This window comes from Anomaloglossus baeobatrachus, chromosome 2 (genome assembly GCF_048569485.1).
Source record: "Anomaloglossus baeobatrachus isolate aAnoBae1 chromosome 2, aAnoBae1.hap1, whole genome shotgun sequence".
NCBI classification, from domain to species: domain Eukaryota; kingdom Metazoa; phylum Chordata; class Amphibia; order Anura; family Aromobatidae; genus Anomaloglossus; species Anomaloglossus baeobatrachus.
The window spans coordinates 382,242,135-382,254,655 of record NC_134354.1 but is presented as its reverse complement, the minus strand read 5'-3'; positions in this window follow the sequence as shown (position 1 = coordinate 382,254,655).

Genomic DNA, 12,521 nt, shown 5'->3' with positions numbered 1-12,521 from the left:
CACATCAGAGGCAATGCCAGTATATATATAATAATATCAACATATATATACACACCCAGTAGTCAAGAGACCCTGATTAAGGTCAGCATGTTACATTTGTTTCCATTTATACAATAATAGCAACCAAACAGACCAATATTACAGATTTCTAATAGAGGTATAATGCTCCATTATCAGGGTATAGTTCATAGCAGGTCCGAAACAAGTCCATAATAAGTAACTCCTGCCAGAATAGGGATCATATCCTTAGAAGTGCCGATAGGGGATTCGGTAAGGTAGTAATAAATAGTACCGGATGATCCAAGGAGGGTTGTCCCAAAGCTACCCGACGTATGTTTGGATGAACAAGGTGTTAACTCTTCCTCAGGGGATGGGGTGCCGTCATGCACCCCGATGGCACCCCATCCCCTGGGGATAAAGATGATCTTATATACACCTGTGCAGTTGTGAACTTGTGGCTTTTACAATTTGATTTGTCTGTGGTTCTGTGGTTATTTTTTTTTTGTCTGTGGTATGTATTTTAGCATCTTATCTCAAGATAGTAGAAAACTTGTATGGAATTTTATCTTGTGGAATTGACTTAAAGGAAATCTGTCATCAGAGAAGGAACTATCAAGGATTTTTAAAAACTGTATTTTTCAAATATGTTTGACAATGTTTTTTTTTTACAATATTTCATATCAACATCTATATTATGAACAATCGAGACATCTCTCAATTTTCACATATTAGGACTCATACTTCATGTTCATTTCAGCAGCCATATGGATATGGGCAACAAAGTATTGACTAGTGTTGAGCCACCCCCCTAGTGTTCGAGTTCGGTTCAGTTCATCGAACGGCGGCTTAGTTCGGCGAACGTTCGAAGAACGTTCGACGAACACCTTCGAACCCCATTGAAAACAATAGCAGGCAAACAAAAACACATACAAACACATTATACATGTACACCTACAGTTAATAAACATTGCCATTACACTTACAGGTCCCCGCGACATGTCCTGCACTCTGTCTCCCGCCGTTTTTCCTTATGATCATCGCTGCACCCTCCCGGTAACCAGCACTGATGATAGGACCTTCCGTGACGTCGTCATAGCATGTGACCAGTCACGTGTGTATAATCTCATTGGCTACAGACTGGTCACATAGCTAGACGTCATGCTAGGTCCTGTCAGTACATTTCTCCGGTACGCAGTGTACCGGCGAGATGCTTGGGCACATGGTCGATTGCCCGTCCCTGCATGTCAGCACTCTTTACAGAGTCAGCCCACATGCAAGGACTGGATGCCACAGCCGGTTACTATGGCACCGCTTACAACCCGCAGCCTCTGCTCACTCACTGAGTGATTAGACTGCACGGGAGCAGCAGCGTCTTCCTCCCATGCAGTGCTGTCTGATGTAGCAGAGCTGCATGGTTTGAAGGAGAAAGAAGACAGAAGAACAGGATCGTGGAGGGGTGAGAGGGAGTAATAAACATTGAGTCTCTAAGTGTGTCTGTGTATTTATTTCTATTAAAGTATTTTTTCTCTGTGTGGTGTCTTTTTTTGAACCCTTTATTGGAGAATCTTAATGGCCGGGTAAAACTTGCCTGACATTAAGAATCTCTGGCTTAATACTAGCTAGTAAAACAAAGCTAGTATTAACTCATTATTACCCAGCAAGCCACCATCACCAGGGAAGCTGGAAGAGTTGGATACAGCGCCAGATGATGGCGCTTCTATGAAAGCGCCATTTTTTGGGGTGGCTGCGGACTGCAATTCACAGCAGAGGGGCCCAGAAAGCTCGGACCAACCTGTGTTGCGGATTCCAATCCCCAGCTGCCTAGTTGTACCTGGCTGGACACAAAAATGTGGCGAACCCCATGTCGTTTTTTTTTAATTATTTAATGAAATTCCTAAAATAATTAAAAAAAGGGCTTCCCTATATTTTTAGTTCCCAGCCGGGTACAAATAGGCAGTTGGGGGTTGGGGGCAGCCATACCTGCCTGCTGTACCTGGCTAGCATAGAAAAAAAAGGCGAAGCCCACGTCATTTTTTTGGTGGGCAAAAAACTCCTGCATACAGTCCTGGATGGAGTATGCTGAGCCTTGTAGTTCTGCAGCTGCTGTCTGCTCTCCTGCATACACTAGTGAATGGAGAATGCTGAGCCTTGTAGTTCTGCTCCCCCTGTCTCTCCCTCCAGCATACAGTCCTGGATGCAGTATGCTGAGCCTTGTAGTTCTTCAGCTGCTGTCTGCTCTCCTGCATACACTAGTGAATGAAGTATGCTGAGCCTTCCAGTTCTGCTCCCTCTGCCTCTCCCTCCAGCATACAGTCCTGGATGGAGGATGCTGAGCCTTGTAGTTCTGCAGCTGCATTCTGCTTTCCTGCATACACTAGTTGATGAAGTATGCTGAGCCTTGCGGTTCTGCTCTCCCTGCTTCTCCCTCCAGCATACAGTCCTGGATGGAGGATACTGAGACTTGTAGTTCTGCAGCTGCTGTCTGCTCTCCTCCATACAGACAGACAGCAGACCGCAGCTGTAAAACTAGAAGGCTCAGCATACTCAATCCAGGACTGTATGCAGGAGTTTTTTGCCTCACAAAAAAAATATGTGGACTTCACCATGTTTTTGTATGCTAGCCAGGTACAGCAGGCAGCTAAGGGCTGTCCCCAACCCCCAGCTGCCTATTTGTACCCGGCTGGGAACCAAAAATATAGGGAAGCCCTTTTTATTTTAAATTATTTGATGAATTTCATGAAATAATTAAAAAAAAAATGACGTGGGTTTCCCCAATTTTTGTGTCCAGCCAGGTACAACTAGGCAGCTGGGGATTGGAATCCGCAACACAGGGTGCCCAAGCTTTCTGGGCACCCCTGCTGCGAATTGCAGTCCGCAGCTGCAACAGAAAATGGCGCTTTCATAGAAGCGCCATCTTCTGGCGCTGTATCCAACGTTTCCAGCTGCCCTGGTGACGGGTGGCTCGCTGGGTAATAAGTGGGTTAGGGCTAGCTGTATATTATCAACTGGCCCTAAGCCTGAAAGCATTCATGGTGTGAAGCCAATATTAGACATGGCCACCATGAATTTCTAGTGCAGATAAAAAAAAACACAACACAGAAATATATTTTTATTAGAAATAAAGCACAACACAATTAGTGACTCCATCTTTATTGAAATAAAGAACCCCCCACCGCAGTAATCCTGGGTCAAGGGTCCCACGCCGTCAAATCCAGATCCAATGTCATCTGATCGGTTTGCTGGAAGGCAAAGCGATCAGATGATGTGTCAGGTTCAAGGGCCTGAATCACATGACACAGCAGCTGATTGTATAAACGGCTTTTATACAATCAGCTGATGCATCAGAGCAAAAAAAAAAAGAAAAAGCAAACTACACACTTCTGTGCAGACTCCTGTCCGACAGCAGCAGCTGATAGTTTAGCCGGCCGGGCGGTAAAAAGCCGGCCTCACTGCTCGACTTATAGTGTCAGCTGATTCCGTCAGGTAACCGCATCAGCTGATCATCGCCAGGTCTGAGAGAGAGAAAAGTGAGAGTAGAGAAGAGAGCGCGGGAGAGAGAGAGAGGGAGGGAGAGGGAGAGGGAGAAGGAGAGAGAGAGGGAGAGAGAAAAGAGAGAGAAAAGGGAGAAAAAGAGAGAGAGAAAGAGAGAAAAAGAGAGAGAGAAAGAGAGAGAAAGAGAGAGATAGAGAGAAAGAGAGAGAGAAAGTGAGAGAAGAGAGAGAAAGAGAGAAAGAGAGACAAAAAGAGAGAAAAAGAGAGAGAGGAGAGAGAGAAGAGAGAGAAGAGAGAGGAGAGAGAGGAGAGAGTGAGAGAGAAGAGAGAGAGAGAAAAGAGAGAGGATAGAGCAAATGCAGCCTCATTCCGTGAACTGCTCCGATTTTAGAGGTGTGTCCCGCAGCTCACAGCTGATGTCCAGCTCCTCCCCTTAGTGCATAATTAAATTAAATTAAATGCTAATTATAAATAAATAATAATTATAAATAAATTAAATTCTTTACCGGGATGGCCAGGACTCAAACTCGTGAACCAACTCTTCTTAAGCGGCAGCTCTATCCATTGAGCCACTGCCTGTAATGAAAAGCATAGGAAGATTTGGTAATCTTGACCTCTGTATTGCGGTAGGGAATCCAGAAGTGGATTATTCAGCTACAAAGAGGAGAGAGAGAGGGAAAAAGAGAGAAAAAGAGAGAGAGAGTAAAAGAGAGAGAGAGAAAAATAGAGAGAGAGAAAAAGAGAGAGAGAAAAAGAGAGAGAAAGAAAGAGAGAAAGAAAGTGAGAGAGAGAAAGAAAAAGAGAGAGAGGAAGAGAGAGAAAGAGAGAGAGAAAGAGATAGAAGAGAGAGAAAGAGAGAGAAAGAGAGAGAAAAAGAGAGAGAAAAAGAGAGAGAGAAAAAGAGAGAGAGAAAGAAAGAGCGAGAGAGTGAAAGAAAGATAGAGAGAGAAAGAGAGAGAAAGAAAAAAGACAGAGAAGAGAGAAAGGAGAGAGAGAGAAAAGAGAGGAGAGAGAGAAAAGAGAAAGACAGAAGAGAGAGAGAAGAAAGAGAGACAAGAGAGAGGAGAGAGAGGAGAGAGGAGAGAGAGGAGAGGGAGAGAGAGAGAAGAGGGAGAGAGAGAGAAAATAGAGAGAGAAGAGAGAGGAGGGAGAGAGAAGAGAGAGAGGAGAGAGAGAAGAGAGAGAGGAGAGAGAAGAGAGTGAGAAGAGAGAGAGGAGAGAGGAGAGAAAGAGGAGAGAGAGAGGAGAGAGAAAAGAGAGGAGAGAGAGAGGCGAGAGGGAGAGAGAAGAGAGAGAGGAGAGAGGAGAGAGAGAGGAGAGAGGGAGAGAGAAAAGAGAGAAGAGAGAGAGGAGAAAGAGAGAAGAGAGAGAGGAGAGAGGAGAGAGAGATAGGAGAGAAGAGAGAGAGAGAAGAGAGATAGGAGAGAGAGGAGAGAGAGAGAGAAGAGAGAGAGGAGAGAGCAATGCAGCCTCATTCCGTGAACTGCTCCGATTTTAGAGGTGTGTCCCGCGGCTCACAGCTGATGTCCGGCTCCTCCCCCAGTGCATAATTAAATTAAATTATAATTATAAATAAATAATAATTTTAATTTAAAAAAAATTCAATTCTTTACCAGGACAGGCTGAACGCAAACTTGTGAACTAATTCTTATCAGTCAGTAGCTCTATCCATTGAGCCACTGTCTTTAATGAAAAGCATAGGAAGATTTGGTAATTTTGACCTCTGTATTGCAGTAGAGATATATCACACGCAGGCACTACCTGAGTGAAGTCTCCGGTGACAGCGCGGCTCACTTCAGCTGCTGCGTGGATTTGACACAGAGCGCTCGTGTTCTACGGCGCTCCTGTCAGCTTCATGTAGCAGAGCTTATTTTACTGCACGATATAGACCCGCCCGCCGGCGGCTGTGATTGGTTGCAGTGAGACAGCTGTCACTCATCGTGGGATCGTGTCTGACTGCAACCAATCATGAGCGCTGGTGGGCAGGGAAAGCAGGGAATACCAGATTGAATAATGAAGTGGCAGCCAATTTCAAAAGAGGAAAAGCCGCCGGAGCTTTCTGACAGCCGTGCAGCGCCGCGCCCGTGATCGGTGAGTAGGAAAAAGAGAGTGATTGTGCTGGGGATGCAGGACGCATGCAGATATGCAACGTGCGCACATAGCCTTACTGTGAAAAGCCACGCTTTTGGTGATCGAACCGTTCTCGAACGTAACTCGAACAGCCAAACTTGAAGCAAATCGTTCGAGTTCATCGAACGACTCGAACGTCGCCCAAAATCACTCGAATTTGAAATTGGCGAACCGTTCGAATCGAACATCGCTCAACTCTAGTACTGACACTAACTATAGTGTGTTGTATAGCAGTATAAACTGGGCATGCTCTGATTTAGGCAAAGGTAATAATGAAAAGGGCATTAAGGACCATCTTGTGAATAGAGAATTCTGTGCTATCTATGGTATAAAGAGGTGTTAGGTCTATAATGACAATAAGACACTGAAAAGTCTTCAGGAAACAACAAGAAGTATAAGTTTAATAGTGTTAGTGGTCAGTGATCAACTCGTTATTACCAAAGATAGTAATATGGAAAACAGGAAAAATATTGTTACACATTTGTAAGAAATATCATTCAATTAAAAACCTAATTTAATATATTTCAATTGCTCACAACATAATCCCTTATAAGGAACATAGGTACACACGTCCCACCAACGACACAATGCGCAATGGGCATTGAATAGCATGTTAGCACACCCCTGTTGGCGTGATAATATGCTAAGAGGGCGGACAATTCGGGGGCGACCAGTCCTTGCACTCGTTAGCATATCATAAAGGATCTTTAGAAATACTTTTTGTAAAGATCTCTTTATGGATGCTATAAACTACAGGGTCGGTTAGGCAGGGATTAGCAATATACACCCAGAATTGCTTGTGGTTCTGGTTGCATGTTGCACCTGACAGTTTCCCTTTAAATTTAGCAAAACAATCATAGACTGAAACATTGAGAGATCAATTTTGGAGTCTAGAATTGAAATTTAGAAATACCAGTGGACTACTTATCATCTAACCCAAGGAAGGACTATTTATCTTTCTTGAATTTTTTGGTTTGCATAATACAATAATCTAGATTACTATTAACGATGAATGAAGTTCTATTACCTTATTTTTTATTATTAGGCCACTGGAGTATTGTTGCTGGGAGATAGGACTTTACAATGTATTTAAAGGAAACTTGCATTAGATTCATGCTATTGTGACGCCCAGGAGACCGGGGTACTCAGCACCGGATCGGGGGTCTATTTCTTGAGGGGATGTCACGGATGGCTCGACCCGGGCTGTGGTCTCAGGTGATGCACAGTGCAATGGGGGGTATTTACAGGAGATAAATAAAAGTTTATAAGAGTTTTTCGTGACGCCACCCGGAATAAATGTGGCTATTTATGGCCACCGCTGCCAGTAGCTGGCTGGGGATGATGATTTGGGGCAGCTGAGGTGGAAAGCCCTTTCCGGGTAGGGCTGTGGGTCCCAGGCAGGTGAGGTAAAAGTCAATGGTGGTTATAGATAATGGTTTTGTGAGGAGACTTTAGGGGCACAGACACTTACTTGATCAGCAATAGGTTTTTTCAGCTTCGATGGTCCCAATCCTGGATAGGTGGCTACTGCCCAAATGAGAGACTGAGGCACAGGCGACGTTTAACCGGTTTACTTCAACAAAAAAACTGCATAACAACAAGTCCCGTCACCGGAGTCTGTATAAGGAGGACTAAGTTACTCTGCCCTGCCAGGTCCTTGGCCTCCTTCTTTGCGCTGTGTGTGGCCCTGCTGCTGTTTGTGAACTGGCTGCCGGCCCAAACTGTCCCTCCCGGGTCCTAATTCAACAGGCAACTTGAGTCCTTTTCCTCTGCTTACCCCCTCTGGGAGTACCGCTGAACTCTCTGGATGTTGCTTTGTCTGACCCTGGTGAAGCTTGAATCGCCTTCACTTTTCCTGGTTGTTGTATTGTGTGAAACTAATGCAGTCACGGATCCGGTGTCCGTATCTGCGCCTTTTCAGGGGTAGATATTAATGGCTACCCGGTTCCTAAAATGTTCCTCTTCTCTGTCTCCTCCTCCTCAGACCGATGGCTTGGGCCTGGAAATTGTCAGTCTCTCCTAAGGACCTCAGAGCAATTTCTCTGTAACTACTCCTCTGAGCGTCCCGGCTCCAACTGAAAAAACTAAACTGTCAATTTTACCTCAGATCAGAATATATCTAGGGGAGTCTCTTGAGCTCCCCATTCTGGCCAGAGGTGGTAGTGTGGTGTCTGCTCTAGTGCTTGTGTTGAGTAACTAATGATGGTTTTACTGTGGATAATACCCCTAGCGGTGCCACATTCCCCCTTAGTGAATAACAGTACTCCAGGACTGTGATACAATAAACAAATGATATAACAATTAATATTTACAGAGTCATAAAAATAAAAAAAATTACAAAAACCACTAAAAGGGCAAAAATAGACTTCTGTAAAAAGTCACTTCAAACAGAGTCCATTAATACAGTTCTATTCTTGAAGTTATTGAAATAACTAACTATCCACTAGAAAAGGCACTGCAAGTAGCGTCCTGGAACTCGGTTCCATTTTTCCAACAGAGTCTAAAAGAAAGTCTAAAAGATAGTCGAAAAAGATCAAAAAACAGTCTTTCCGGAGTTTCAGTCTATCGCCTCCGGGCTGGTAACTATTTACAAGTAGTTTTACCACAACCAGTCCTGTGGCATGGTTCATAGTTAATAATGAAGAAAAGTTCAAGAATATGTAAATAGTTCATACAGGAAAGTCACTGTAGGTACTGGGCTTAAACGTTGCAAACTAATTACTAATGACTAAACTAAATTTTTCTAAATTCTGTTAAATGTACTACATAACATATACACAACTCACATTTTAACTTATTCACATTTGATAATCTGCATATTTTACCGGTAGTTGACCTTGAGTATTACGCTGGGACCTACGTAAGGTTAGTGTACTAGGCGTACTTAGCGTGATGTGTACCTACCGGGTGCTTCTGGTTCTGCTAAGGGTGATTCCACGTTTGTGGGGTTGGCAAGTCCACCGTGACCGGGATCACTATAACTAGGAATCTGTTCTTCCTGTCTTGGGACTTCTTGTGGTACAGGGTCAACTTCTGATTCTGTTTGTCTTGGGGCTTCTGGTTGTATGGACTCTGGTGTTAGTTCTGGTACTTGGTAAAAGGCCATCATTGGTACTACCACTGCACCATGATACGTGGGCCAGGTTTTAGGAAAGTCTCCTAAGACTGTATGGATTTTTTCTTCCTCTTCCTTAACTGGTTGAACCTGTACGGGTTGGATTACTTCAGGTTCCGATTGGATAACTTCTTGCTCTTTCAAGGTTTCAGGACATAGTTTCAGATTGTCTCTTGACACTAGTACTGATGTTAGCCCTCCGTTTTTGCTGATAAGGCACATTTTAGGATTGTTCACTCTTGCTGGTAAAACTGTGTACGGGATGGTTTCCCACTGATTATCCAGTTTATTGGTGCGACGATTTCTCTTTAGTACTTGGTCACCAGGTTTTAACGGGGTTGCTAGAGCATGCTGATTATAAGTTCGTTCTTGTCTTTCTCTAGCTTGCTGGAGACTTCTTTCCACACACTCTTGTACTTGGCGATACTGCTGTTGACGTAGGTTATCCCAATTGGAATCTTGCACTTCTGCATCCGGTTTCAGAATTCCCATTTCTAGATCAATTGGTAGCTTACCGAGTCTTGCACGCATAAGGTAAGCTGGGGTGCAATTTTTAGTGCTTACTGGGACATTGTTATATAGGTCTACCAAATCGGGCAATTTCTCTGGCCATTGATTTCTTTCTGACTCTGGCAAGGTCTTCAATAAGTTAATTACAATATGGTTCATCTTTTCGCATAATCCATTTGTTTGAGGATGATATGCTGTTGTCCGGATCTTCTTGCAACCATACATATTGCAGAACTCTCTGAAGATCTCTGATTCAAAGGCTGTACCTTGGTCTGCAAGTACTTGCTCAGGGTATCCATGGGGTCTGCAAAAGTATGTTTGAAATGCCTTAGCTGCTGTTTTTGCTGTGAGATCTTTCACGGGTACCACTACAAAGAAGCGTGAGTAATGGTCCACGATGGTTAAGGCATAGACATAGCCAGACCGGCTTGGTGTCAACTTCACATTGTCTATGGCGACAATCTCAAGTGGTTGCTTGGTGACTATGGGCTGGAGTGGTGCTCTTTGGTTTCGTTGATCTTTCCTTCTGAGGTTGCACGGGCCACAGTTTCTGCACCATTCTTCAATTGATCTTCTCATACCAACCCAGTAGAATCTTTCTCTCAAGAGTATTTCTAGTTTCTTCCATCCAAAATGACCGGCACCATTGTGGTAAGCTTCCAGGACCATCTTTACATCCTGTTTAGGCACTATTGTGTCTTTGGATTAGTGTACCTTCTGCAGAGCTTCCCTTGGTACAAGAACATTCTGCCTCTCTCTTTCCAGAGTTGATGCGTCTCTTCCGGGGCATTCTGGTTGGGAAATGCACCTTGTACCGTCAGCAGTTCCTTTACCAACTTCACAGCCGGATTGCTGTCTTGCGTGTCAGCCCATCTGTGGTGTGCTAATGGGTTAAGAGTCGCTTGTTGTTGTTTCTGATAGGCACCTGACTGATACTGTCCTATCTTGGGACTATGGAAGGCCGGTAGTTCAATTTCTTCAAGCTCCTCCGGTTCCTCTTCCACATTTTCCAAGTGTGGCATCCGGGATAAGGCATCTGCATTTCCATTCTTGCGGCCTGCTCTATACTTGATCACAAAGTTGTAATTAGACAGCCGGGCTATCCATCGTTGTTCCAGCGCACCTAATTTTGCTGTATCCAGGTGGGTCAACGGGTTGTTATCAGTATAGATGGTGAATTCTGCAGCTGCCAGAGATGTGTTTGAAACGCTTGGTTACAGCCCAGACTACTGCCAATAGTTCTAACTTGAAGGAGCTGTAATTTTCCGGATTTCTTTCAGTAGGCCGGAGCTTTCTGCTTGCAAAGGCGATGACTTTCTCCTTGCCTCCCTGCTTTTGTGACAGTACTGCTCCTAGTCCCACATTACTGGCATCTGTGTAGAGGATGAAGGGTTGATGGTAATCTGGGTATGCTAGAACCTCTTCTCCTGTCAGTGCCTTCTTTAGCTTCTCAAATGACTCTTCCCTCTCGTCACTCCACTGGAAAGGAGGATTCCGGGCTGAGGGCTTCCTTGACTGCCCTACTAGGATGTCTTGTATGGGTGCTGCTAACTTTGTGAACCCTTTTATGAATCTGCGATAGTAGCCCACCAGTCCCAGGAATTGCCTCACCTCTTTCACGCTGGTGGCTCTTGGCCAATCCCTTATCACGGTTACTTTCTCGGGATCCGGTGCTACTCCTTCTGAACTTACAATGTGTCCCAGGTACTGTACCTTTGGCTTAAGAAGGTGACATTTGGATGGCTTGATCTTCATGCCATATTTGGACAAGGCTTCAAATACTTCTGCCAAGTCTTGTAGGTGTTGCTCATAAGTCTTGGAGTAGACTATTACATCATCTAGGTACAGGAGGACGGTTTCAAAATTCTTGTGTCCTAGACAGCACTCCAACAGTCGCTGGAAGGTACCGGGTGCATTGCAGAGTCCGAAAGGCATACAATTAAATTCACAGAGACCCATCGGTGTGGTGAATGCTGTTTTCTCCTTGTCTCTCTCCGCCACAGGGACCTGCCAATACCCACTCGTTAAGTCTAAGGTGGAAAAATAGCAGATCTTAATGCTGCTAATGATTCCTCTATTCTAGGTAGGGGGTATGCGTCTTTATGGGTAATGTGATTAATCTTCCGGTAGTCTACGCACATTCTCATGGTTCCGTCTTTCTTTTTAACCATCACTAGAGGGGCCGCCCAGGGGCTACAGCTGTCTCTTATTACCCCGGCTTGTTTCATATCCCTCAGCATATCTTTTGCACATTGGTAGTGAGCGGGCGGTACGGGTCTATATCTCTCTTTTATTGGAGGGTGGTTACCAGTGGGTATTGTGTGTTCTACCCCTTTGATCTGCCCAAAATCTAGCGGGTGTTTACTGAAGACTTGTTCATATTCTCTCACTAGCCTGTACACCCCTTGTTTTTGATGGGTAGGTGTTAAATCTGTTCCTACGTACAACTGTTGAAATCAATCCTCCAATTCTCCATGTGAACCATTGTCATCCGCCTGGCATGACGGATCCAAGGGCTCAATGGCTGTGATGGCATTGTTGTCAACGGTATATAGTTTTGCCATTTTAGCATACCTCGGTAAAGTGACCTCTTCTTCTCCACAATTTAAAAGACGTATTGGCACCCTTCCCCGGTGTACCTCGACTACTCCCCTGGCTGTCAATATAGTGGGCCTACTATCAGCGTACACGGGTTCTACCAAAGCCTGATAATCTCGCCCTTTCATGCCTATTGCGGCTCTGCACCATACCAACATTTCGGTTTTAGGCGGAATTACAATAGGGGTTGGATCACTTACCCTCACACTGCCAATTTCTCCACCTGCAACTTCTACCTGTTGCTTTAACACCAAAGCTTTTATCTCTCTCTGTAGAATTCTTTGCTGGTCACATCTGGCAGTCTTGGCGAGTTGCTGTAAGACAATAAGGACCTCGGAAAAACAATTTTGTATTACATTCATTCCTATCAATACAGTTGGTTCACGATCTCGCCGGTCAACATCAACAACAATAATACCTTGCTTCTGTAATTCTACCCTACCAATCTTGACAGTCATTTCCCTAAAACCTACTTGCGGTACTATCTCACCATTACTAGCCCATATACTCAATGCAACGTTAGATGGTCCTTTATCAATGTCTGTATCAGCCCAGTACCTCTTATAAAGGATATGCGGAATCGATGATATCTGGGAACCGGTGTCCAGCAGGGCGTTGAGGGGAATACCGTCCAGCACGATAGGGATAACGGGACGCCCTCCCACGTACTTGTCAT